The 26,735-nt window shown below is 37.7% G+C and overlaps 1 protein-coding gene and 1 pseudogene across 1 annotated transcript in view; both read left to right on the top strand.

The window, feature by feature from the left end:
• CDH20 (cadherin 20) overlaps nt 1-26,735 on the top strand; it is a 304,259-nt gene that overhangs the window by 40,143 nt on the left and 237,381 nt on the right. The gene's annotated exons all lie outside the window — the stretch shown is intronic.
• On the top strand, nt 20,188-22,235 carry LOC138171306 (splicing factor, proline- and glutamine-rich pseudogene; annotated as a pseudogene).

Genomic DNA, 26,735 nt, shown 5'->3' with positions numbered 1-26,735 from the left:
GAGGAATCTTACACAGTAAGGGGAGGGCTTATTTTCGGGATAGGTCTCATTATCGGGGAAACACGGTATGTATAGGTATATCTATATAAACATGTGTGTATAGACACATGTGTGTAGACATGAAGAATGTATACATGTATATATGCAAGAAGTATATGTGTGTATCAATATACATAAATATGGACATATATAGACAGGCATTCAGCGTAATATAAAGTGAAAAAATACAAATATATACAAAGTAAATAAACACAGTGGTTTAGGACAACTAGCTCTTTAGTCAAAAGACCTATGTAACTCTGAGAAAGTAGCTTTCCTTTCCTAGTTTTTGCCTTATTCATCTGTAAAATGAAAAGAAAATAAGAGGGGGATTTTTTAAAAGAAGGAGCAAGGAGAGGAAAAGGAAAGGAACAAAGAAAAGTAGAGAAGAAAACAAACATCTATTAAGTACCTACTATGTGCCAAGAATTGTACTAAACTCTTTGAAAATATTATTTCATTTGGTCCTCACATCAATCCTCTTGATGCCTACTTTACAGATGAGGAAACTGAGGCAGACAGGCATCAAGTACCTTGCCCAGGGTCATGGTGCTAATATCTGAGACCATTATAAGGTCAATGCCATATTCACATCACCTACAGTGACTAGGAATACGCTAGTGTAATTCTGAATCACAAAATGTAACAGACTCTCCACATGGAAGACATAACCAAAACATTTATTCAAATACCAGAAAGCTGAATCTCAACACCAGAAAGCCAAATCCATCACAACAACCAAGAAACTGGTACACGTAACCAATGCAGTGAGCACTGACACCCCAAGTCTTCCCTACATCAGGTCTTCAAAACAAAATAGGTCTCCTTAAGCAAAAATGCCCCTCTCTTACTCACTCTAGCTGCTCTGACTATGCACTACTTGCTCTCAGCTCTGCTAGTACTCTCCCCTGCTGCTTCCTGTTCCACCCTTTCAGCAAGTTCCTCCCACTATGGGCTCCATGTGATTACATGGCCTATTAAGGGGCAGGGAAGATCTTCAAATTCCATTACCATCACAACCATCCACTGTACCCCCTGGGAGGGAGGGGGCCAAACACTACTACCTAGGAACAATACATCTTAGGGGAAAGGGAGGAAGAGAGAAGTGGAATAGATAGTTAGAAGGTGGAAAGAAGTACAAGAAAGAGGAAGCTTCAGCTTGGAAATCAATTTAATTGTTGAACTGATTTCCTGGCAGATGCTTCTTCTGAAGAGAAAGAGACAGAGTGCATATGGCTACAGCCTGGGCTCCCACATGGACATCAAGAGCAAGAACTAGAAAAGAACATATCAGAAAAGAGATTTAGGCCAAGCTTCAGCCACCACCACTCTCAAGCCCCTCACAGCTAAGCTAATAATGTTACAGTCAAATGCTAGTATATTATCACTTTCTATATAATCTTGCCCAGGTGACTTTGAAGGACAAATCTTTACTTCTCAGTAGGAACTAAGATTTGCAACAAGACAAGAATAACACAGCCCAATTCCCCCCAAAATACAGATACAAATAAGTTAAAATAGTTTTCAAAAATAAGCAAATGGAAAAATTTACATGTTTCAGTGATGTCATTATTTTGGACAAAGGAAAAATATGGAACTTGAGCCTTTACATGACTTGAGATTGTGATTTTTTTCCTGGACTGGTGCTGAATGTCACAGAGAGAATAATGGCTTATTGTGGATTTATGAGAAAGGTCTATAAAATTTTATTCTATCTTACTTAAAACAAGAGTCAGGGAATTCATCCCACCGGATGGTAGTAAAAGTCTTTTATTACACAAAAGTTGTTGGTAGCTTACAGAGTAAAGAATTGGCCTTCCACAGTGTCTAAATTCATGACCTAAATGAAATGAGATGGATAGTCCCTCTTGAGTGATACTACACATTAAACACAAAAAAGTATCAGTGCAGCTAATCTATTATAATGCGGAGCAATTGATACTGTCAACCAAAGTGACACTGGGTTGGAATTGTTTAAAATTTTACCTTTCCCCCAAGTCATGAAGGAATTCAAAAATGGCTATTTCTATGATTACTTTAAATTAGATACAGTAAAACCTTGACTATCTGGAATCCTCAGGGGTAAAGTCATTGTGTACAGCAGAGTTTTCTGGATAGTTAAGGATTTACCTGCTTAAAACCCCAAATTTTACTTTCTTTTTTACCTTTTAGGGAGGAAATCACACTCCAAATTGGCATTCTTAAAGATATGGATGGAAGCTACAAAACATAAGTTATGTAAGTTTAGTTAAATCTGTTGCCCTGTTAGCAAGGAAAAAATTCCTAATCGTCAGAGATATTCTAAACTGCCATGGTCTGTCTTAGAAAATAGTAGGTTTTCTCTCTCTGCATGTATTGAAACAAAGACTGGATGAATACTTTCAGAGTATATTATAGAGAGGATTTTTGTTCAGGTACAATTGGGTTAAATGGTCTCTGAGGTCAATTCTACCTCTGAGATTTCATTCATCTTTGATTCTGATTCTGTAAACATCAGATAGAGAGCATAAGTAAGACCCAGCACCACAGTTATAAACATTGGTATTTGTACTCTGTGGCAGTGCAGTGGTGCTCTCAAGGCCTATTAACATTTACAAGGCTATTTACCCCCACACTAAATAGCCCCAAACTGTTGTTATTTTTAAGTTGCTATATCTGCTCCAGGTAGTTTATCTTTCTCTCTCCTTGCTCTCAGGCTATAAGGCAGGTGTGGGGAACCCAGAGGTCACATGTGGCCTTTTGACTGATTCCAAACTTAACAGAACAAATCTACTTAATAAAAGAATTTGTTCTGTAAAATTTGGATTTAGTCAAAAGGTCACACCCAAGGACCTAGAAGGCCATATGTGGCCTTGAGACTTTGGGTTCCCAACCCCTGCTATAGGCTGTCAGATGCCAGTGTTCCTGCTTGTTGGAATTGTGTGCCAAATAAGATTAAATAGTGTGGAGACTAAAGTGCATGAGCCTCTCCTATACTGACTGTGTGCCATCCATTCTGTCTGCTTGGAAAATGTGTTTGTTTGCACAAGGTTGTATTCTGGATTGGTGAAGTTTCTGGTTAGCTGAGTCCAAGACATTTATTAAGTACCAACTGTCTTTAAAGGACTGTTGCTAGCTACTGGAAGAGGTACAAAGTTTATATAAAAACTATTCCTGTTCCAGCCCTGGAAGAATCTATAGTCTAGCAGAGAGATAAGGCATATACATAGATAACTATAATGCAGAATATTATATAATAAGCATTGTTTTCCCCCATTAGAGCGTTAAGTTCCTTGAGCGCAGAGACTGTCTTGTTTGTTCATAATATGTATACCCAGCACTTTGCATGGTACCTGGAACAGAATTTTTAATCTATGTTATTTCTTTCTTTCTATCTATCTCTCTATCTACTCTATCTTTTCCATGTCCTACTCTCACTTTTTCCATGATACCAGTTATAATCCCTATTTTATCATTAACAAATTTCTCTTTATTTTTAATTTCTTCTGCTCATGCTCATTCTTCTTACTCTCCACAAAAGACATTTCATTTTTTACCATTCATTTCCAATACTAATCATGCCTCCTGTCATTACCTATCTCTCCCCCTAAAAAATGTGGACTTGTTGGGAAGGTTAGAATAGTCCTTATTCCTCACAGGCACTACCAAGCTCTCCCTATGCTTCCATCTTTCTGCAACCTTTCTGCCTCTGAGTTTAAGCCAGAGGTGTCAGACTTGTGGCTACAGGGTCTCATGTATCCAGAAACACTCTCCAGTGCCACCCACACCAGAATAAAATGTATTCAGAAAATATTTAATGAAAAAATTAAAATGCAATAGAATGTAAATAATGTAAAGATATGGTTTTCTAAATCATTATGTAGCCAACAGGTTTAGTCCCAGTTTCCTTTTGAGTTTGTCATGTACTGATCTCCAGGTCATTTCCTCTTTTTTCTCAAGGAATTCAGGATCTTTCTCACAGTCTTCCTACCACTCCTGCCCATATTCTAGGGGACATCATGGTACTACCCATGTTCCTTCTCACTCCTCAGTCTCCATGACTCCCATAACCCACATGTTCACTCTATCCCAAGCGCACACAGGACCAGTTATAACCCCTGATCACACCATTGTCACAAGAGTTCTACTTCCAAGATAAATAATCCAGAAATTCCTTTATCCTAAACCATGACCCCTTACCATTCCATTTTGTCTTCCTCGCCACTGTCTCTGATTGCTCCGTGTATTAGTACTCTTACTTAGTACACCTCCAGTACTCTTAGTCCCTCCCTTCCCAATCACTGCTTGACCATCACATTGTTCTCTACACTTAAATCCCTTAGCATTTTGTCTTAGTCATGGGAACCCCAGATTACTCTTGCCACTGGCCTCCTCTTCTTCTATACACATGCTGCTGGAGGAAGGCATGCAAATTTGTATTATATGATCCCAACTAGTTTTTCAGCTCAGAAATCCTTTTCTTTTTCTAATTGATTCTCTGTCTCATTCCCCACAACAGCTGTTCCAAACCTTCTTTCAAACCTTCCATATATACTCCTCCTCCTACCCTCTCAGCTGACAGCCTTGTCTCAAAATTTACTGAGAAAATCGAGATTTATTCTGAGTTCTACCCTTTCCCCCTTTGCTACATCTCAAAATCCCTTTTCATCATCCCTCAATTCTTTCCTCCTTCTCTTCAGTCTCTAGCGTAGAGAGTCTTCCTCAATATGACCAACCTCTCTACATGTACCACTGATCCCATTCCCTCTTTTCCCCTCAGGTTAATTGCCCCTACAATTATTCTTATTCTCTCTCTAATATTACTGGTGACCTCTTAACCTTCCAAATCTGTTGGTTATTTTCTCAATCCTCATCCATATGGATTACTCTACAGTATTTGACTCAGATGACCACTCTTGTATTCTGTGCTTAGTTCTTCTCCTAACTTTCTGATCACTCTTTTTTCTCCATTCCTGGATTATCATGCAAAACCTTCCCTCAGCTTCTGAGTGTATACCCAAGGCTTGGTATAGAAAAAGCCTTCCTTTTTCTCTCATATTACCTTTCTCTTTATGACCTCATCACCTCCCCATTGTTATTCTCCCACCTAGACTCTATTCCACCTTAGCAGATGTTTATAGAACATTTCAAACTGAAGTCCTATGGGCATCTCCAATTCAACATGCTCAAAATGAACTTCATCTACTTTCACCCTCACTCCTATATACATCCCTCTTCCTAATTTTCTTAATTTTTTACAAAGTTTTTCCAACACACAGGTTCATATCCTTGGAGTTATCCTTAGTGCCTCAGTTCACAGAGCTAATCAGCCAGAAAGACTTCTTGATTCTACCTCTTCAATGTTTCTTGCATCCAATTCCTTCTCTCTACCCATGCAGCTACCACCTTAACTCAGGCTCTCACCACCTCTTACCTGAACTGTCTCAACAGACTCTTTATTGGTCTCACTGCCACAGATCTCTCATCTCTTGTCGATTTTCCACATAGCTGCCAAAATGGTTTCCCTAAAGCACTGGTCTGACCGTGATATTCCCCAGGTCTGTAAACCACACTGGTACCTCTAAGGACCAAATTCAAACTCCTCTTCTTGGCATTCTTCATAGGATGTTCAATATCCCATCATAGTCTATTGTCTCTCATTCCTGGATGTTCTCCCTCTTCCCTTCTTTCCTAGAGCCCTTAAGGTTTAGCTCCTGTCATCTTCTATGTGAAGTGGTTCCTGATCCCCACCCATCCACCCCCAAGCTGCTAATGTTTTTCCCTACTTCTCCCTACGATCGTCATAAGTTTTCCCTTACATCAAGCTAAAATATGGCTTTTTAAAACTTCCACATATTGCTCCCAATTCTCCCCTATGGAGCTAAGCCCCACCAGTGTCTTCCATACGACACCCCTTCAAAAAAAAAAACTGTTAGATGGCTTCTGAATATTCTTTCTGCACAGTAAGCATTCCCAGTTTCTTCAACCAGTCTTTGCCTGGCATGGTCCTTAGCCCCTCCTACGGCCATATTCCAACTATCAATGACCTTCCAAAGATGTGGAGCCCAGACCTGAATATACATATACATATATATATATATACACATACACATATATATATATGTATATGTAGATATATTACAGAACCAGCATTAATATTCTTGGAAATATGATCTTTAAAAAGAAAATGAAATATTTGTCACCCTCTGGGGAAAGAAGACATTAACAAGCTTAGAAATAACAGAAAAAGCAATGATCACATTTAACTTAAACATTGATGTTTAATGACTAAAATCTATCTGTAACTTGGATTCACTCAATGTTAAATAGATCTTAACTTCCCATGGCTATTACAGATTATTAGAGGATTATGAGTTAAGGATCTTCTATAAATTGTACAACAATCCTCAAATAAAATTCCTATAGAGAAACGTGCATTTTCTTGTTAGATTTTTATTAATACAACACTATGGCTACCATTTTACATTTATACAGTATTTCATACTTTTCAAAGTACTTTAATATTTGGAATCTAAGTTATTCTTCATGATAAGCACTGCACATCATATGTCTAGGCTATTAAGAATGATTGGGGGGATTTAATGAGCAAGTTGTGTATAAATCAGAGCCCTCAATTTCCGTAAATTCTATAAACTGACCAACTGGTCTTTTAACCATTTTAAATATCTTTAAAGGTAGCATTTAATAAAAATCATGTATTACACTAAGTTTGAAATAATGTTTGAAATAAAAATTAAATTACTTCTTTCAAAATATTTATCAAATGACAGATTGTGTTTTTAGAAACCTTGTCTTTTTGAGGGCATATTTAGGGTATATTATATATATATATATATATATATACATATATTCATATAGCATTATCATTGCTAACATTTATATATACACATAAAATTGTAAGACTTGCAAAATACTTTACATATTTTATTTATCTTTATAACAAAACTATGAGGTAAGCATTATAATTATAATCCCCATTTTATAGATGAGGAAACTGAAGTTAAGAGAAGTTATCACCTTCATAGGGATCACACAATGGATGTGAGAATATAACCAAAACTTTCCATTATTCTAAGTCCAGAATTGTTCCTACTACCATATGCTGCCTTTAAAAGAGCATCATATCATCTATGAAAGTCCCAATAGATATTGATGGAGCTGTGAATTGATCAAACCATTCCAGAAAGCAATTTGGAATTTTGCAAATAAAATGACTAAAATGTCCATGTCCATTGACCCAGAGATTCCACTGTGAGACATATACCCTAAGAAGGGCAATGACAAAAAATAAGACCTTGTATACACCAAAATACTTATAGCTTCACTTTTTATAGTAATAAAGAGCTGGATGTAATATGCATTTAGTCAATGTTTGTTGAATTAAAATTATAAATCCATTCCATAGTTATGGTAGAATTTGTGATTTTGTGGAGCTTATATCTTAATTAAAATACTCTTAATTTTAAAAAAGCACTGTATCCACTAAGCCATCTAGCTTGCTTTGCTGTGGAAGATGAGAAAGAGGGTACTGTGGCAGGAAACAGCAAATAAATAAGCCATTTTGGCTCAAAATTATTGTAAATGTATGGCAATGGTGTGCTATAACTTGAAAAGGCAGGATATGGTCTGAATATGAAGGACCTTAAATGTCAAGGGGAGGAATTTATAATTTATCCTGTGGGCAACAGGGCACCATCAAAGATTCTCCAGCAAAGAAATGACATGGCTAGACCTGTGCTAATGTAAATTGTTTTGATAGCTGTGTGAAGGATGAATTGGAGAAGGCAACCAGGAAAGGCATAATCCAATAAGAAGTCACTGCCATAGTCCAGAAAAGAGGGGATGAGGATAGCTGACTGAATGGAAGTATATATGAATGGAGAAAAAGGAAAAAATGTTGACTATCTAATAGGGGCAAAATTAATGAGACTTCAGTCACATCATAGAAAAGGGACAGAATTAACCCTGAGTGAAATAATAGTGTTTTAAATTATAAATATTTTGTTAATTATGAAATAGCTAAGAAAAGAAACATTCACTGCATATTTCTTTCTAGGAAATTTTGTATAATATTTGAAGACTTATGACATGTATTTTCCCCTAGCTTAACTTTCATAATTCATTTTTCTTGTTTTACACGAAACAAAGTAAATATTAAATCCTTTGGCTCAGTTATATTTTGTTATATATTTATATAAAATAAATGTATTAACTTTCATTTTATATGATGCTAAATTGACATGAAATAACTACAGTGAGACTCCTGGGAATACCATATTATAACAATTGAACAGGTGGGGGCAAAATCAATTCCTACTTGATAATAGCTAGCATTTATATATTACTTTAAGGTTTGCAAAGCACTTCATATGTGCTTTGCATGTCTACTGATGGATGCTAATGACTGTTTTTTATATGAATTCAGAGTTTCTTCTGGGACTTTAAAGTGATTTCTGAGAGCATGAGGGGGAGAGGGGTGGGGGGTATGTGGGTAAAGGGACAATGGTATGCACTTGTGAGACACTTGTTAGAGAAGAAAAGAACTTCAAGTCTTAGCTATTTTTTGAAACTATATTGAAAAAAAGTTCCTCAAAAATAATGTCTTCCATGTACTCTAGAGAATACATGTAAAAATGAGCTTTTGTCCACTAGCTTTGAACCCCAAGGATATGAAAACAGGAGAAACAAATCATGCCAGGACACAGGAGAAATTAATCTTCAGGCTTCAGATAAATTTAATTCACCCTGTGGCATCCTTCTGTTCCCCTTTTGACATCCATGGGCTTGTGGGGAAGTCTAAGTCTATATGCTGCCTAAAATGCTTGACAGTTTAAGCTAGTGTTTATATGGGGAACACTAGCAAGAAGTGAAAAATACTAAGGCTACAGGAGGGCCTTAAAGTTATAGGGGATATATGTGAACAGCGTCCAATCATATGTCCAGTGATTGTAAGGATTTTCAAAGGATATATTAACTGGCAATAGTTTTTCTCCCAAGTTATTATATCCTTTACACTTAACTGTAAGGTTTGTTTTCTTTTAAAGGCCATAGCTTATATTTGATCTCTCTTCCTCAACAATTGCATCTAATTTATGAGTATATAGCTAAGGATTTCTGATCTGACTATGGATGTTTGTGTTTTAGAGGATGTTTACTCTACTGAATGCTTCATTAGTATTCTTTGGCATCTGCTTATGATGAGTAGGGGGTGGAGTAGAACAGACTTCTTCCATGTGACTGCCTTTAGAGGTCACTGGTAATTACTTCCTGGCACATCCTTTCAATGACTTGGCTATCATGGTTTGTTCAAAGACTGAATTACCTGATTCATAAGTTTAGTAAACTTGGATTTTTTAATAGTGGGCCCTAGTGCTTCTTTAGGATATAACAAAGTCAGTTAAGTCTATTGCCTTAAAGTTCTCTATTTGAAAAATACTCTGGATGATGGTCCTATAATGATCAGTACTCAAGAACCAGAATTGAAACTGTGGCTCTTCAGTAATGAAACCTTTTCCAGCATAGTAAAACTAATGCAGAACTGCAATTCCCCATTGAATTGGCATCTTTCTGAATGATAAGTAGAATTTTCTCATGTGGGCAAGATATATTTGGGTGGGCAGATGTTTAGTTGTTAACTGGACAATTGAAGGCCTCAGATTTATCAAAAAAAATCAAACAGGCCCTTTTTATATCTGTTCACTGACAGAGCAATGAATATGTCTTCATCTTCTGAATTAAGAATGAATTCTAAGAACACAGAATACATAGCATGTGGAAAAGAGAGATCATCTTCTTTTAGTAGTGTTTCCAGGTTTGAAAAAAATAGAAATCAGTAACCTGCAATTAACCTACTGTGTTTATGCATTTCTGATTAATCAGAACACTTTTCATTACAACCAACATGAGAAGCAGCAGCACAATATTTCTTCATTAGTTCTGGTTGACATGTTTTTTTTGTTTGTTTCCTATTGGAAAAAAAATAATTAACCAGAAATAATGAAATGGTGAATGTGTTGAATTGGTTCTGGTAATAAGTGCTGTGTAGTGAATCACCTCAATTTTCTTTGGGGTATTATCCTATTATGGGAACATTGACTACATGAGGCTAGTTGAATTCAGGAATTTAGAATAAGTTATAAGCTGCCCTTTCCTCTAGCTGTTTCAGTGTTCAATTACATCTATTCTAAGCTTTATAATCTGTTCCCACCTTGTCTCCTTAACCTCTCTCACCACCTGTAGATATGGTGTCCAAACTTTTCCCATAGTCTATCTTACTGGCTTGAGATCTCAGAAATGAACTATTCCTCCCAGAGTTAACTAACTGTTTTGGTCTTTCTGAGATTGTTTTATTTCTTCATTCTCATCCAAATCTTAAAGTCTTTTCAGCCATCCTATCCTGTTCAAAATCACCCAAGTCACCTGTCTTCAAAATCCTTAGACTTTTTTCATTCCATTCCAAGTTGACATGCGCTTAACTTGAATTCAAATTCATATTAATATATATTTTGCTATCTACTCAGTGTACTTGTTTAGGTAAGTTATGTCTACTAATATAAATGAAAGCAAATTGAAACTTTTTAATTTGAGAATGTTTTCAAAACTATGGATGTGCGTAGAACTTTTGTTTATCAATAGATTTTTGTTCCTTCTTTGTTGCTGCTCAGTCAGCCATTATAATCACATATGGAATTACACACCGCTTTATGCATTTTGAGGAAACTCTTATTTCCTATTACCTACTAGGTGCTGAATACTTAGAAATTAGTTTTCTCTGCAATGCATAGTCCTTTCGCATTCATTCTTACTTATATCTGTCCCCTCATCTACAGTAACAAGACTGCCATCTTGGTTCAATTCCTCTCATGTGGACCATTATAATGATTCTGAACTGGTCTCCCTATCTCTATTCCTTCTGTCTCTTCTTCAATCCCTTCAGGACCATAAACTAACAGAGGTCAAAAAATGGGAGCCATGGTGATTATTAGAGGAAATTCATGCTTTCAGAGGAAGTTAGAATAGATAACTTCAAAGGTTCCTTCCAAATCTAAAAATCGATGATTTTGTGATGATTTATCAGTATCCTTAAACCTGTTCTCCCGACTACAAAACATATTACCTTGGAAAAATGAATAAACACTTCAGTTTTTAGCCTTTTGTTTTCAGAAATGTCTATTTGCTACTCTAAGTGACATTTACCTTCCCCAAAGGCCTTTTTTAGTCTCCAGTGGGTCATTGAACTTCCAGTCTCATGCTTTTTCCATGGCACTGCATGGTCAAACACACTCTTCCCCCCACAGAGAACCTAATATCCCCCTACCAAATTCTCACCCATATTTCAAATCTCAAGATCATTGTCTTCCATGAAACTTTTCTGAATCTCCTGATAAGAGATTATTTCCCTTCCCTCCCCCTCCAAATACCAGAGTACCTTTTTTATACCTCTATATTTCAGTACTCATCACATCCTACCTTTAAGTATTTCCATGTATTCACCTTATCTTTCTACAAAATAGTAAGTGTTATGAGGGTAGGATTTCCACATCTTTATATTCCTCATAACATCTATCAAAGAGCCTCATATTCAACAAGTATCCAGTAAATATTTATTAAATTGAAATTACTAATCTTATTGCATAGAAAAAGAACTAGATTTCTGAGAATTTTTTAGGATTTGCACAATGCCTGATATAAAGGGGCTGTTTATATTTGCTTACAAATATTATAGTACAAAAATTATACAAATATTCATGTTCTTCAATCAAAGTGTGTTATTTCTCAGACTACTTTATCACATTCTGAGTAGAAGAGTTATCTCTTTGTACCCTGTGAAATAGGCTTCTAACAATTAGTTGGGGAGATACAAGTCTTAAATGAGAATTCCCTATGTTAATAGATACCTTTGATTCATTCTTACCCATGTCAGTACCCACGGCCTAAGATAGAAAGATTATCAAATGCTTTAGCTTTCAAATCTGAGTGGACATTTATCAATGAGGTTTTTTTTTTTTACTTTTTATAAAATAATTTTCTACAAAATTTTCTGAATTAAATGTTAAAAGATATATTGATCAAGAAAACAGATGGGGGTGGAGGATACGCTTGTTTCTAAAAGCCTGGTTGGTCTTTGCCATATCATTTCAATTTAGCTATGACTTGGTATATATTTTATAGAGAAAACTATATTCCACCCTGAATTAATATATGAGTAATTCAGAGTTACTTACCAGAAATAGAATATGTACTGCAAATAATGTGATAAGGAAGAACATGAAAGTGAAATAATTTCAAATTGTACTGTGCTAACTTTGGGTAATAATGATGCCTATACATAAAGCCATATGGACTTGCCACCCTTAGAAGGTGACAGAAAGGGTCAGGGACGGAGAGGGGAGGAGAGCAGTGAGGATGGAAGGAGAGGGAGAGGGGGGGAAAGAGAGAGAGAGAGAGAGAGAGAGAGAGAGAGAGAGAGAGAGAGAGAGTTCTAATCTCTCCTCTACTTGTAAATAAGAACCTTCTATCTACCTCTACCCATGAAAAGTCTTCAAGGAAAGACTAGATGACCTCTCATTGGGTAAACTGTAAAACAGATTCTCTTTTACAGGATAAATTAGAGTAGAAAAAGAAGTGGTGACACAGTCACCACATAGTGACACAATGCCAGCAGTCAGAGAGATCTGAGTTCAAATCCAGCTTCAGACACTTACAAGTTGTGTGACTCTGAGTAAGTCACTTAATCTATATTTACCTCAGTTTCCTCAACTGTAATATAGGCATAATAGTATCACCTTACCTCCTAGACTTGTGAGAATCACAAGTGAGAATTTGTAAAATGCTTGGCACAGTGCCTGACACATAGTAGGTGTTTAATAAATGCTTATTTCCTACCTTTCCAACTCTAAAATTTTGACTCCATGACCATCTCCACAGGATAGAAGTAATTGTGATAGGCCATTCTACTGACCTTACTCCCATGCCAAAAGCTGAAAGCTGTCAACCAAAACATTTACCAAGTATGGGAAGAGCTTAAGAATCCCCCAAATCTCCCTCTATTTTTTATTATACATTAAGGAATTCCTAAAGTATATACCTAGCTATAAATTCAACTGATAATGTTATTAAATATGTAAGTTTAAGTATAATTTTTGAAATGCTCTTGCATGACTGAAATTTAATAAAAAAAAACTTACAAATTAGTGTGTCATTTAGGACCTGTCCATGCAGCACTAAATGAACTATAGCTAAATCCATGACCCAATTGATATGAACAACATAGTGTAATAGTAATGGAATTTAAAGATCCCCCTGTATTGGCTTGGTTTTGGGGTTGAGTGTTAAAATCCAGAGCTTGTGAATGCCACTTGTGGGATGGACTTGTTGACGTGAAAAGAGAGGGCTGAACTGGGAGAAGCTGGTGCCATAGATTTAGAGAGGAGGCCTGAGCAAAGAGAGGCAGAACTTTTGGAAGCAGCATTGTGGAGGCAGAGAGAGAGAGAGAGGGCTGCTGAGGGCCAGTTGGAACTTCCCAGGACTTTTGAGAGCTGCCACCTGGAGCTGCCAAGGACTGAGGAGACATGGCTGTGATGCCAGTATTTTGTCTGTCTGTTTTGATGCTGTTTTGCCAGATTCATCTGCTGGTGAAGGACAATGCTGTTGCTGCAGAGGTCCTGGAACCTGGCTGTTGATTCAACAGCCCTGAAGGATTTTCTTGTTGTATGTTTACAGAAATCCTGGAAGAGGGACTTGCTCATATTTTCAGGGGTTCTGAGACTGTTCTGCAGGCAGACAGTGAATTGATGAGGACACTGGCAGTGTATATTGTGGCTTTGTTGAGCTTTGTCTCCCTAGGAACAGAGATTGCTGAGAACTTGCCTCAGATTAGGATGAAGAAAAGACCTCTTTGGGTATTAAATGCTGTGATGATCAATCTTAACCTTGCTGTAGCTCAGGGATAGATGGCCTTTGTGCTCTCTACTTACTTAATGATAATTGTAATTTAGTTGTGATCCCCAGGTGGGAAACTTGACTTTTTTTTGCTCTGTGACTGACCAAATGAATATACTTTGTTTATAATTGGAAACTAATCTTAATCTCCATTTGAGAAGAGAGACTTTGTGATTGACTAAATTAATGTACTTCTCAGGGGTGGAGTAGTACTTAGAAATTATTAAATCATACTTGGTGAATGCTGTATTTTGATTTTCTCTGTTCTGTGAATGTTTTGCCTTAATTTGTCACTAAATAAAATGGAGAGTTACTATGCTGGTATTCTGAACCTTGGAAGTTGCCTTTGCTTGTAATTACACATAGGCAACAAACCCAAATAACAGCCCCTAGAGTCAATAAATCAATAAACATTTATTAAAAACCCACTATGTATCAGGCACTGCAAGCAATCAGATATACAAAGACAAAAATGAAATAGCTGCTGCCCTCAACAAGCTTATATTCTATCAGGAAAGATTATATGTTTATACACATATATCAATACGTATGCATAAACATATAAAATATGCACAAAGTACATAGGAGGTAATTTGAGAGGATTAATATTTGATTTATCTTTATCAAAATGGGCTCTCTAGTTTTATTAGAAAAATCATATATTACACAATCTCAAATTTAGGGCTACACACATGAAGCATTAGTTACTTCTAAGTATCAGTTTATCCTTAGCAATTCTTGGTTAGGTTATCTGTAAATATGCATCATAAAAATTTTAATAGTTGTATCCTGTGAAGACACTTTAAAATGAGAAAGGTTTTTTTTAATATTAGTATTAGTAGTATTAGTATTAGTCATTATACTTTTATGGAGATAACTGCTGTGTTCCTGGTGTGCTGATGCTTTTCTGGGCTTTCAGATATGGTACACACAAAGTCATTATATACTCAGCATCTTTTCTCATTCCCATTCTTCCAAGTTCACAGTATGCTGTTTAATATAAGTAAAAACAAACTGGAAAAAAGCATACAGCTTTCTCAAAAGGATAAAATACATTTTTATCTAATGTTTGGGATTTTTTTTTATGTTATGCAGCAGAACTACAGAAAAGATATAGCTGTATATAGCTATTGCTGTAATAGCTATTGCATTGCTGTACATTTCCAGCATGTATATCCTATATCAGTTAATCAACAAACATTTATTAAGTGCCTGCTATTATGCTAGACCCTGAGCTAGGTGCTAGGAATACAAAGACAAAAGACATAACTGCAAAACAAAGTAGTTACGCATAGAGGATTTATATTTGGATCATTCATCTGACACACAGATCAATTGCCACCATTACAATTAAGCCATCCCTGATTTTCCCAGCTGAGCGATCAGTTCCTCATCTAAATTCATGGAATTAAGTGTGTACTCTACTGAGGCATTTATGATTATTTATATAAATATCTTCTCTACTATACTGTATTCCTCCTTGAGCAGAGACCATTTGTCATTTATATTATTTGTTCTCCCTTAGAGCCTAGGACAGTGGGTTACTCAGTAAGTCCTTCCTTAGCAAAGATTTGAAAGAATGAATGGATGAATGAGTGAATGAATGAATGAACGAATGAATGAATATTTTGACTTTGCCCCTAACATGGAGAGCACTGGAAGTCAGATGTATGTTTTAAAGTAAGCTGGACACATTCTCTGAGGGTATTTTGTAAAGAAGATAAGCATCACTAGTGAGAACACTAAAAATTGGTGTAGGGTAGAAGCAAACAGCCTGGTCATGGATGATTTCTCTTAGTCTTCTATGTCAGGAGTCATTGTACTTATCGTTTTAAATCCAACTCCAAGCATTATCTATGTTTTTCTATCAGCCATTGGACCTTGGCAATGAGCAAACTACTTCTGAACGACTGTCGGTTTGTAGTCAGTTCAGGCAAAGAATCTTCATCAGGAAAAGTAATACATGTCGACAAGTGCACATTAATTTTAGATCATTCGTTCTGACAAGGAGGTTGATTTGGAGTTTGCTGCAACTGCTGGTTAAGGAAAGTATAGAAGAAAGCTAGAGGCACAGGAAAATCCCTAGAGGAAGGTTTTTGGGGAGGAGGGTCAATATCCTGATGAAAAGTCTTCTTAGATTTATCTGGAATTTAGCTTTGAGCTTGCAGGGAAAAAAAAAAAAACAAAATAAAGTAAAGTCAAGATATATTTCCAGGTTCTGATGCACCAAAGAGGTAACCATGGCGATCTACTCTGTTCTAGCTGAAGCAGCAAAATCAGGAAAATTCTTTCTATTTCTTAAGAGAAAAAGAAAAGAAAAGGAAGTAGGAAAAAGAAAATAGACACTGTAATAAGACAAAATGAATGATAAAACTTTTGCAAAAATCCAGTTTATGGAAAAAAAAGGATTTTGTGTCAAGGTTTATTTTTTCCCATTTACCCAAATAGAAGCTAAAATACTTTCACAGTGCCAACCAAGTTTCAAGATTTTTCATTTTCAGACTTAACAAGTCTCCAACTCAAATAATCAGTACAGTAGAAATAGTGCCTGGTCACATAATGGTGCATATTTACTAAAAGTAAGATAAATGAGCTGTGATTTTGAAAAACAATTATTATACAAAAAGGATTTGGCCATCCTATCCTTTAGTGTGATGAACAATGTGTTTACTGTAAAAAATGCTAATTAGCCTTTAAAATTATTAATGTAATTATTATTCATCTTAGAACTTGTCTGACAACTCTGTGTACAGTGTCACTGTTCAATTTAAGTAAGGCTAGTTTAAAGTGCCTTCTGTCTACTTCCTTGCTTGTTTAAGACAGAAATTGCTCTTTTAGGAAAGTGGGGGAGGGGGAGAAGAAAGGGCCTGACAACTTAGCAATCATCCTAAAGGAACAAAGTAAGGTATTTGTAACTGTGATGAGAAGCTATGAAACAGTTGTAGGGTGTCTATCTCTCATTGCTTCTAGAATAGTGGCTCTTATACTACAGGCCATGTGGGAAAAGGTGGCACAGATCCCTGTAAAGTCGTTCACTACATGTGGTATGTTTATGTAGAAAGTGTCCCCGGAGCCTTAAACAGCAGTAAGACTATGGGGACCTGCTGCTGTCTTTCATCTTTCTACAATGCTAGAATATCCTAGGACCCGAGGGCAATATTATGCTTCACCAGCATATGGAGACAGCTATAATCAGGCTTTTGACTGTTACATATTCCCTCCCTACCTCCTTCTACAGCAAGATAGTAAGCCATTTCATCATTCTGGTTATTACTGTCTACAGTAAATGAAACAACCTTGGCATACAAGGATCTAAAGAAAAAAATATAGGTGGGAAGTAACCTTCCCAATCATATTATATTCTACTTACTAGAATTACTGCCATGAATTTCCCCAAGGACATATATCCCTCACTGTCCATAGTTCCCAATGATGACAGAGAATATCTACCTAAGATTTTTCTCTGTGGACTCAATGGATGCCATAATGATTCAAAAGACTTACATAGCTGCTTACGTAACTAACTTCTCAGTTATAGATATCTATAGATTAGATATTAAAAACAATTCGCCAAACACTGATTAGGAGCCTATGTAGAGAATTGTGTTAGATATTGGACTGAGATATAAAAATCAAATGTAACACGGTTTACAGCTGCAACAAGCTTACAATCTAGCAGAGGGATGGGATGGAACATGGGCATGGATAACTATTACACAAAATAAAACATTATGGTTGAATAGGAAAGTATAAACAAAATGTTTTTCAAAGGCTGAGGAAGGAAACAATTTTCTACTGGGAAAATTTGATAGAACAAGTGGCATCTGAGTTTGACCTTGAAAGATGAATAGAATTTTTTGAGCTGGAGAAAGGGACATGGAAGTCATTCCAGGAAAAGAAAAAAGAATTTGTGGTGGTTGGACTTGAAAGAAAAACCTGACAAAAAAAACATATTGAATATTTTTATCTCTCTTCATATTGTAGCCAATCAATTAAAGCATACTTTGAATGAAGTGTCTTTTATCTCATATCTTCCTTGCAATGTGCAAAATACTTTCTGAAGTTCTATTTTCTTTTTCTGCTATGGTTATCCTCAAATCTCACAATTCAATGTGGTAATTGGATCAACAATGAGAAAGATACTTGAAATTGAAGTTTCCGGAGAAATATTTAGTAACTTAGTTGGTCAATAAGCATTTATCAAGTACCTACTATATGCCTAGCCTAACACTGAGTTCAGGGGTTACAAAGAAAGGCAAAAACATTTGCTACACATAAGAATCTCACATTCTAATCAGGGAGACACATAAATATATAGGAACATACAAGATAACATTGAGATGAAAGGCATTATCAACACTTCACTTTTCAGTTGAGTATCTACCTGGCAATCTTAATTATTTGGAATTCCCCTGAGAACCCAGTAATTAAACAAAATGTGCCTCTGAACAACCAAATTGATATCACAGATGCTATGCTTTCAAGTTTATGTATTTTATTAAGAGGATAGTCCCTGAGCCCAGAACATATTTAAACTTCCTTTTGACATAATTCTAAGAGCTTCATTATCTAGTTTTCTGACCCCAAACAGACAAGAAATAGAAAATTAAGAGGATAGTAGTTCAGTCAATCAGTAGTCAGGCAGTCAACATTTTATTTCATCCCTGCTATGTGCCAAGTGCTGTGTTCAATGCTGAGCACACCCTGACAAAAGGTAAAACAGTCCCTATGTCTTCAAGGAGTATATTTGGAGGAAAAAGCATGGAAATATATAGATATAAAAAATATATACAATATAGATATAAGGGGATGAGCAGAAAAAGCGCTACCAAAGAGAGATCATAAAGGCCTCATATAGAAGTGGTGCTAGATCTGAGACTTGAAAAAATTAAAGAAGCTGGGGGATGAAAAGAGAAGGGATTGCATTCCAGTCATGGAGAATAGTCTGTATAAAAACATGGAGCTGTAAAATGAAGTGACATGCATGCAGAACTGTAAGAAGACTAGCTGGACAGGACCAGAGTATACATATTTCATTTATAGCTCCAAAAAGCTTTAGCCTATTCAGGAGCCTTACCCTAGTCTTGGCAGGCTAAACCAGTTTTCAGGTAGCCAACAGGCCTTAACCTATCAATGAGTTAGGGGGATGTCTAGCCCAAAGCATGCAAAGACTTCCCCTGGTGGAATGGTTGGTTGAAAATCAATTTGTTCAAACAGCCATGAAGGCAGTTGACCAGCTTGGTCAGACATCAAAGATCCAATTTTGATGACTCTGGAAGAGACAGTGAGGATGACAACCTATTATTGAAACTCTGCCTCACTTAAATCCAAATCACGAGTATATTTGGTCAAGTCAAGTCAAGACATCACTCATATCCCCAAATCATATCTCTTCGAAAACAAAGGACCAACAAGAAGTGTCCTTGGAATGAGATATTGTGCTATAAGGCTGGAAAGGTAAGTTGGGGTCATCTGGTAAAAGGTTTCAAATAGTAAATAGAGTTTGTATTTGATCCTGAATGAGGCAGGGAACCAAGTAAGGGAGAACATGGTCAGATCTGTAAAAAACCATTTTGGCAGCAGTATATAGATAGTGTATCAGAGGAGGGAGAGACTTCTGGCTGGGAGAGCTCTTTAAGAAGCCATTGCAATAGTCTAGAACAGGGGTTGGGAACCTGCAGCCTCCAGGCCACATGTGGCCCTCTAAGTTCTCAAGTGCAACCCTCTGACTGAATCCAAACTTCACAGAACAAATTCCCTTAATAAAAGGATCCGTTCTGTAAAACTTGGACTCAGGCAAAAGGCCACACGCAAGGTCCTAGACGGCCACATGTGGCCTCCAAGCTGCTGGTTCCCCATCCCTGGTCTAGATGAAAGGGGACAAACAGCCCCCCCACACACACACACACACACACTAGAGCGATGGTCACGAGAACTGAGAAAAAGGGACGGCTGTGGATGTGTAAATGACAAGATGTGGCAACTGCCTAGGCATCTGGGGGCGAGGAATCAGGGACACGAGGAGACTGGCGGAGGATATCAAGAGTATGAACTTTCATGACTGGACAAGGAATGTACAAGCTCCCAAAAAGAAGAAAAAGAGCAAAACGGACATCGGTCAAAATACTCTAGGAAATGTGAGAGAAGAAGGGCACTGACCTCTGCGGCCATGAAGGAAGGCTTCCTGAGCAGCTGCCCACAGCTGGGATGTGGCTTGTAAAAGGCCGGAAGGGGCTCCTGTGCTCCTCCACGTCGTGGTCACATGGCGGCCTCCAGCCCCGAGCGGCGCCCCCGACCTGCAGATCACGCACACATCCCGGGCAGTTCCGGGGTCGTGGCGGCGGCCTAAGCCGAGACTTCCGCTCATCGTCGCAGGGCACCGGGTCTGAGCCGGAATCGAGGGCCGCCAGGGCCCGGCCCATCCAGACCCGGCCTCAGCCCTCTGTCCCGCCGCCTCTGCGCAGCCGCAGGCGTGGTCGCCAGAGCCTCTGAAGCCAGGCCTCCCTCCCTCCCTCCCTCCGGCAGCGGCCCCGCACCCTCGGTGAGCACCACCGCGCCGGCCTCTGTCTCCACGCCGTCCCTGCCGACGCCGCCGCCGTCGGGCTGAGGCTCCACGGCCGCCCGGGCCTCATCCGGACCGTCGGTCCCTCCTGGGCGGCCTCAGCAGACCTCCTTGACACGGGCTTCAATGTCCTCTGGCTGGAGCGGGGTCGCCCCTGCCCCTGGGTGCCTCGGGGCCTAAGCCAGTGGGAGCCCTGGCGCGCCCAAAGGCAAGATGCCCGGAAGGCTGGAACTCACTCCTCCTGGAGAACACCCGAAGCCCCCACATCGGCGTGGTGGGGAGCCCCGAGGGGCCGGCTGCACCACCCGGCTGCCTGTGAGCCGCCGCGGCCCCAGCGAAGAGAAGACCTCGGACCTGAGGGCTTTAAAACCAATGTGTCTCTATTGAGGCGGCCGGAGAGAAAACTTACACACAGCGATGGAGGTTATTTGTTGGAAATCTTTCGGCGGATGTTATAGGCAAAGACTTTAGAAGATTATTTGCTCAATATGGAGAATCTAGTGAAGTCTTTATCAACAAAGGCAAAGGATATGATTTCAACAAACTGGAATCCAGAGCCCTGTTCCCATGAATTACTGGAAGAAGCATTCAGCCAATTTGGACCTATTGAAAGGGCTGTTGTAATTGTTGATGATTGAGGAAGATCTAAAGGAAAAGGCATTGTTGAATTTGCTTCTAAGCCAGCTGCAAGAAAAGCATTTGAACGATGCAGTGAAGGATTGTTTTTGTTAACAACTCCTCCAGTCATTGTGGAACCACTGGAGCAACTAGATGATGAAGATGGTATTCCTGAAAAGTTTGCACAGAAGAATCCAATGTGTCAAAAGGAGAGAGAGAACCCTCCACATTTTGCCCAGCATGGCACCTTTGAGTTTGAATATTCCCAGAGATAGAAGTCTTTAGATGAAATGGAAAAGCAGCAAAGGGAACAGGTTGAGAAAAACATGGAAGATGCAAAAGATAAACTGGAAAGTGAAACAGAAGATCCATAACATGAGTATCAGGCAAATCCTTTATGTGAGGATCTAATGAGGTGTCAAGAAAAACAGACAGATGGAGGAACTTCACAATAAAGGAATGCAGAAACATAAAGAAATACAGTTAAGACAAGAGGAAGAACGGTGTAGAAGAGAAGAAGAAATGATAATTCGCCAAGGTGATGGAAGAGCAAATGGGACACCAAAGAGAAGAAAGCTATAGTCCAATGGGAAACATGGATCCACATAAGAGAGAGATAAGAATGGATGCAGGGACAATTAAGATGGGAGATCCCTATGGCTCAGGAAGCCAGAAATTTCCACCTTAAGGTGGTGGCATAGATTATAAGAACAGCCCTGAGTGGTTCCATGATGGGAAGTAATATGCACACTGGGCAGGGAGTAGCTGGGCTTCTGGGTGGGCAGGGCCCTAGAGGAATGAGACCTGGAACTCCAGCAGGGTATGGTAGAGGTAGAGAAGAATATGAAGGACCAAACAAAAAGCCCTGATTTTAGATGTGATATCTAGGCTTTCATTCCAGTTGGTTTTTAATCTTTTCTTGTTTAGACACTGATCTTTTTAATTCTTGCATTTTAGTAAGAAAACTACATTTTTATGGATGTTAGAAATTTATCGACCAAATATTTTTAAGTGGTCTGTTTGGGCAAGTAAAATTACGTAACACAGTTTTTCAAAAAGGGAGAAAATTTAGCTTTTTTTTTTTCATGTATAACATCCCTAAAGTTATGACAGTGTACCTTGTGCCACTGAATTCCCAAAGTGTACCTTTTTTTTTTTTACTGTGCTTCAAATAAATAGAATCTCAAAAGTGAGGATGAGGAGCAAGTGCATACTAGGCATTGGGGACAGTATATTTGAATATATAGAGTTCGGTGATAGTATCTTAGGAGAATAGTTAATTGTTCACTTGTTTGGGACACAGTTCATAAAGTAGATTATGTTTTTTTCAAGACTAGAAGAGTAGGTTGGTGATAGTTGTGGAAGTCATTAAATGTGAGATGAAGTTTGTATTTTATGATTATTGACAGAACCATTAAAAAGTTTCTGAGCAAGAGTGATGTGGTCAGACTTGTAGCTTAAGAAGGTTATTTTGGCAGCTTTGGGAATAATGTATTGGAAAAGGGAGAGATTGGAAGAAGGGAGACTAGTGAATAGTCTATTACATTTATCCTTTTAAGTTCTGAAGATGGTATGCTTGAGGTTAGTGGTTGTAAGAGCAGGGAGGAGACAAATTTGAGAGATGTCTTGGAGGTTGTATCAGTAGACATTGGTGATTAATATAACACATAATCAAACATATATATCCAATTATATATAATTATATAAGATCAATTATATTTGAGAAGAGTCAAAGATGATTCTAGGTGATTGGAAGAATAATGATTCCCTCCAGAGAGAAAGGGAAGTTTAGAATAAGGATGACTTAGGAGAGAGTAGTTAATGAGTTCATTTGGGAAACTACTAGTTTTGAAGGTCTCCTTCCACTCACATGTGTGGAGATGTTCAACACACAGAAACGTGGAACTAAAAGAAAAGAGGGTAACATTTTATAGGGAGATTCAGGAGTCATCTGTATAAAGGTGACAAAGTAAAAGGAATAGATGAGAGTACCAAGGAAGAAACTATAAAAAGAGGAGACAAGAGTGCTAAGGATAGAGACTTAAATGATAAACACACTGGGGTGGCCAGGTGGCTCAGTGAGTAAGAGCACCGGCCCCAGAGTCGGGATGACCTGGGATCGAATCTGGGCTCTGATACTTAGCACCACACCCAGAAATAACTGGCCGTGTAACCTTGAGCAAGTTACTTAACCCCAATTGCTTAAAAAAACAAAAGGAGGCACACGCTTGGGAGGCAGAAATAGGTGATGAGTCAGCAAAGGAAAATGAAAAGAATCAGTGGAATAAGTAGAAAACTGAACCTGACAAAAGCTATGCCACAGAAGCCAAGAAAGGTAAAAGTATGCAGGAGAAGAATGTGGTCAAGAGTGACAAAGGCTGAAGAAAATTCAAGAAGGTTTAAGAATGTACATAAATCAGTAAATTTAATAGTAAAAATATCATTGATAACTTTTGCAAGAGTAATTTCAGTAGATAAATTGGGTAACAGCGAGATTTGAGGATTAAGATATGTGGGTGTGGAAGAAATAGAGGAAACAGGGGTAGACTCCTCTTTCTGGGAGTTTAACAGGGAAGAGAAGGAGAGAAATCAGATGATGGTCTGAGGGGCTAGCAGGATGAAATGAAGGTTTTGCTTTTTTAAAATAAGAGAGACCTACACATGTTTGTAGGTAACAGGGGAGAAACCAGTAAATAAGGACAGATGGAATACCAATAGACCACACTACTAAATGGGACAGGAGACTGGTCATTAATGAAAGCAATGGATTGGTCATTGAAGCAAGCTCACAAAGGATATCAGAAAGGATGGGATAAGGTCACCTCTAGAGGCACTGGCTTCATCAAGGAGAATGACTATCTCCTGATCTGAGACTAAAACAAAGAAGACGATGGGGAAAGATGTGGAAAAGTGAGGGGGATCTTATGACAACTGACCTTAACTTTCTCAAGATAGTAGGATGCAAGGTCACCTTCTGAGAGAGAGAAGACTGGAGTAGTATTAGGGTTTGAAGTCAAAAACAATTTTAAATATTTTTGAAAGAGATAGAGAGTCAGAAATGAATAAAAAGAGTACAGCAGTGAAGGCCCATCAGAAGATGATATGAATTTATATGGAACATTTTGGCAGTATTTTCCAGCTTTTTCTAACACAGTACAGCACTCATACAATAAGACAGCAGAAGAACGGATGGTTGGAATGACACGGTGTATGACCGACAAGCCATAAATGGTGTATAAGGGTAAGGTTGAAACTACTCCCATCAGAATTCCATTACAAGTAGAAGAATAAAATAATGTAAAACCGTTTAATATTCAAAATGATGACACTTAAATTATCAAGAAAAGTTAAAATTATATTTAGTATATACTAAGAAGAAAGTGAATTATTCAACATTTTATTGTATTGGTATATGATATGTTTTAGAGGGATTTTAACACAATGGTTAAAATTTCAGAACGTTATTTTTACTTCTGTGAAAGTCTTTAAGCAAAACATTTCTGTACTAATATTCAGAATTCTTGAATGAATGCTACTATTTTCAGTAAGAAAGAAGGTTACTTTAACAGGTATCCACTATAATGAAGTGTTTCCAAAGTTTTTAAGTAAAAGGAAGTCCACAGACTTATCCAAATCAAGTCTGCTTGTAAAGGATTTATCCCTTGGTTTAACAAAACCAGGTTTTGAGATAGCCAGTTCTTGGCACAACATATCACTGCCTTACAAAGGAAAGAATCCATCACTGAGGCAGTTCCTCTCTCTTCCTAGGAGAAGCTTTAAAACACAGTATTGCTTATTTTTCTTCCCTTGAACAAGTGATGACACAAGAGTACACTGCCTTTCTCATTTTTAACAAAGAAAGGTTAAAGAATTGCTTACTAAATCTTTGCAAGAGGATTCAAAAACCAGTAAGTGCCCTGAACTAGAAAAGACTTTTCTAGAAATGTACTAGTCTTTTTAATGACACCAAAAAAGATCTACATTTATTTCCTTAATTCAAACCAGAACAGAAATCATATCTTGCAAATATTTATATACACATAATCATACAAATCTTTTTGCCTGTGTTTTCCTCAGGCCTGACACAATGCCTTGTGCATAGTGGACACATAATAAATGTCCAGGAAATGATTAGTATGAAGTGGAAAAGAATCATAGCCAGAAGGCCTGGGTAAAAATCACAGCTTTTCCCACTTAACACATCTGAGACTTTAGGTAAATCACATGATCTCTCTGACCTCAGTTTCCTCATCTACAGAATGAGAGGGTTAGATTGGATTCCTTTGGAACTCCCTTCTAGCTCCAAACACTTAAGAGATAAGCCATTGATATTATACCTACTATGTGTCAGGAACTGCACTAAGCATTTTTTATAAATATCATATCTGATCCTTACAACAAGCCTGGGAGGTAGGTGCTAGAGTTATCCCCGTTTTATAGAAAAGGAAACTGAGGCAAATAGAAGGTGACTTAGCAATGGCTAGCTAAGAAACAATAAACTTCTACCTTCACAAGAATAAGATGATAATGCTTACTCATACAGCCCAATTCCATTCTGAGCTAAATCAATAAGCATTTATTAAGCACTTACTATGTGCCAGGCACTTTGCTAAGTTTTGGAGATTTAATGATGAAACTGAAACCATCCCTATTCTCAAGAAAGAAGTAACATGTACATATTAAATATATAGAGAATAAATGCAAAGTAAATGCAAGGTACTTTAAGCAGTGAAGTCATTAACAATTGTGGAGGTTAGGAAAGGCTTTATGTAGAAGGTGGTGTTTAGGCTCAGTTTTGAAATAATCACACAATATTGTAAAGTCAAAGTAATGAGAAAGTGCATTCTAAGGAAAGAAGGGGCCAGTATCAAGACGGGGAGGCTAGAGGTGGAGGGTAATGTGTGAGAATCAGCAAGAAGGCCAATTTGTTTTGACCAGAAGGTAAAGGAAGTGGACTTAAAAATCAAAATTGAGTAGGTTTTTTTTTTTCTTGGAAGCAATAGGGAGCCACTAGAGTTTATTGAGTAGGGGAGTTACACAGAACTTTGCTTGAAGAAAATCACTTTGGCAACTGTATGGAGGATAGATTAGAGTGGGGAAAGACTTAAGGGTGGAAAATCAAATAGGAAGCAGTTGCAATAATTCACACAAGAAATGATAAGGAACTGACTTAATATTGTATCTCTGTGAGTAGTAAGACAGGCATGACTATATTTGGGAAATAGACAAAAAAATGGCAAATGATTGAATATGTGAGATGAATATGTGAGAAACCTGGAAGGGTGGAAGATAACAATGAAATTGCAAACATAGGGAACTAGAAGGATAGTTGGGCCCTCAGTAGAAATGAGGAAGTTCATAAGATGAGCCGGGTTAAGAAGAAAGATAATGAGTTATGTCAGAGATGCTGAGTTTATGGGACATGTATTTTGAAATATCCAATAGGGAGTTGGTAATTTTATGTGTGTGTGTGTGTGTACACACATTTATATATACATATGTATGTATGCATGCACATGTGTTTTATATGGTATATGTATATATATGTATACATACATTATGTGTGAGAGTCATC

This window comes from Petaurus breviceps, unplaced genomic scaffold (assembly GCF_028583685.1).
Source record: "Petaurus breviceps papuanus isolate PSGF00001 unplaced genomic scaffold, PetGlider_PUasm1.0 42, whole genome shotgun sequence".
Lineage (NCBI taxonomy): Eukaryota > Metazoa > Chordata > Mammalia > Diprotodontia > Petauridae > Petaurus > Petaurus breviceps.
Note: the sequence above shows the minus strand (reverse complement) of the source record. Positions and strands in the feature narration are given on the sequence as shown.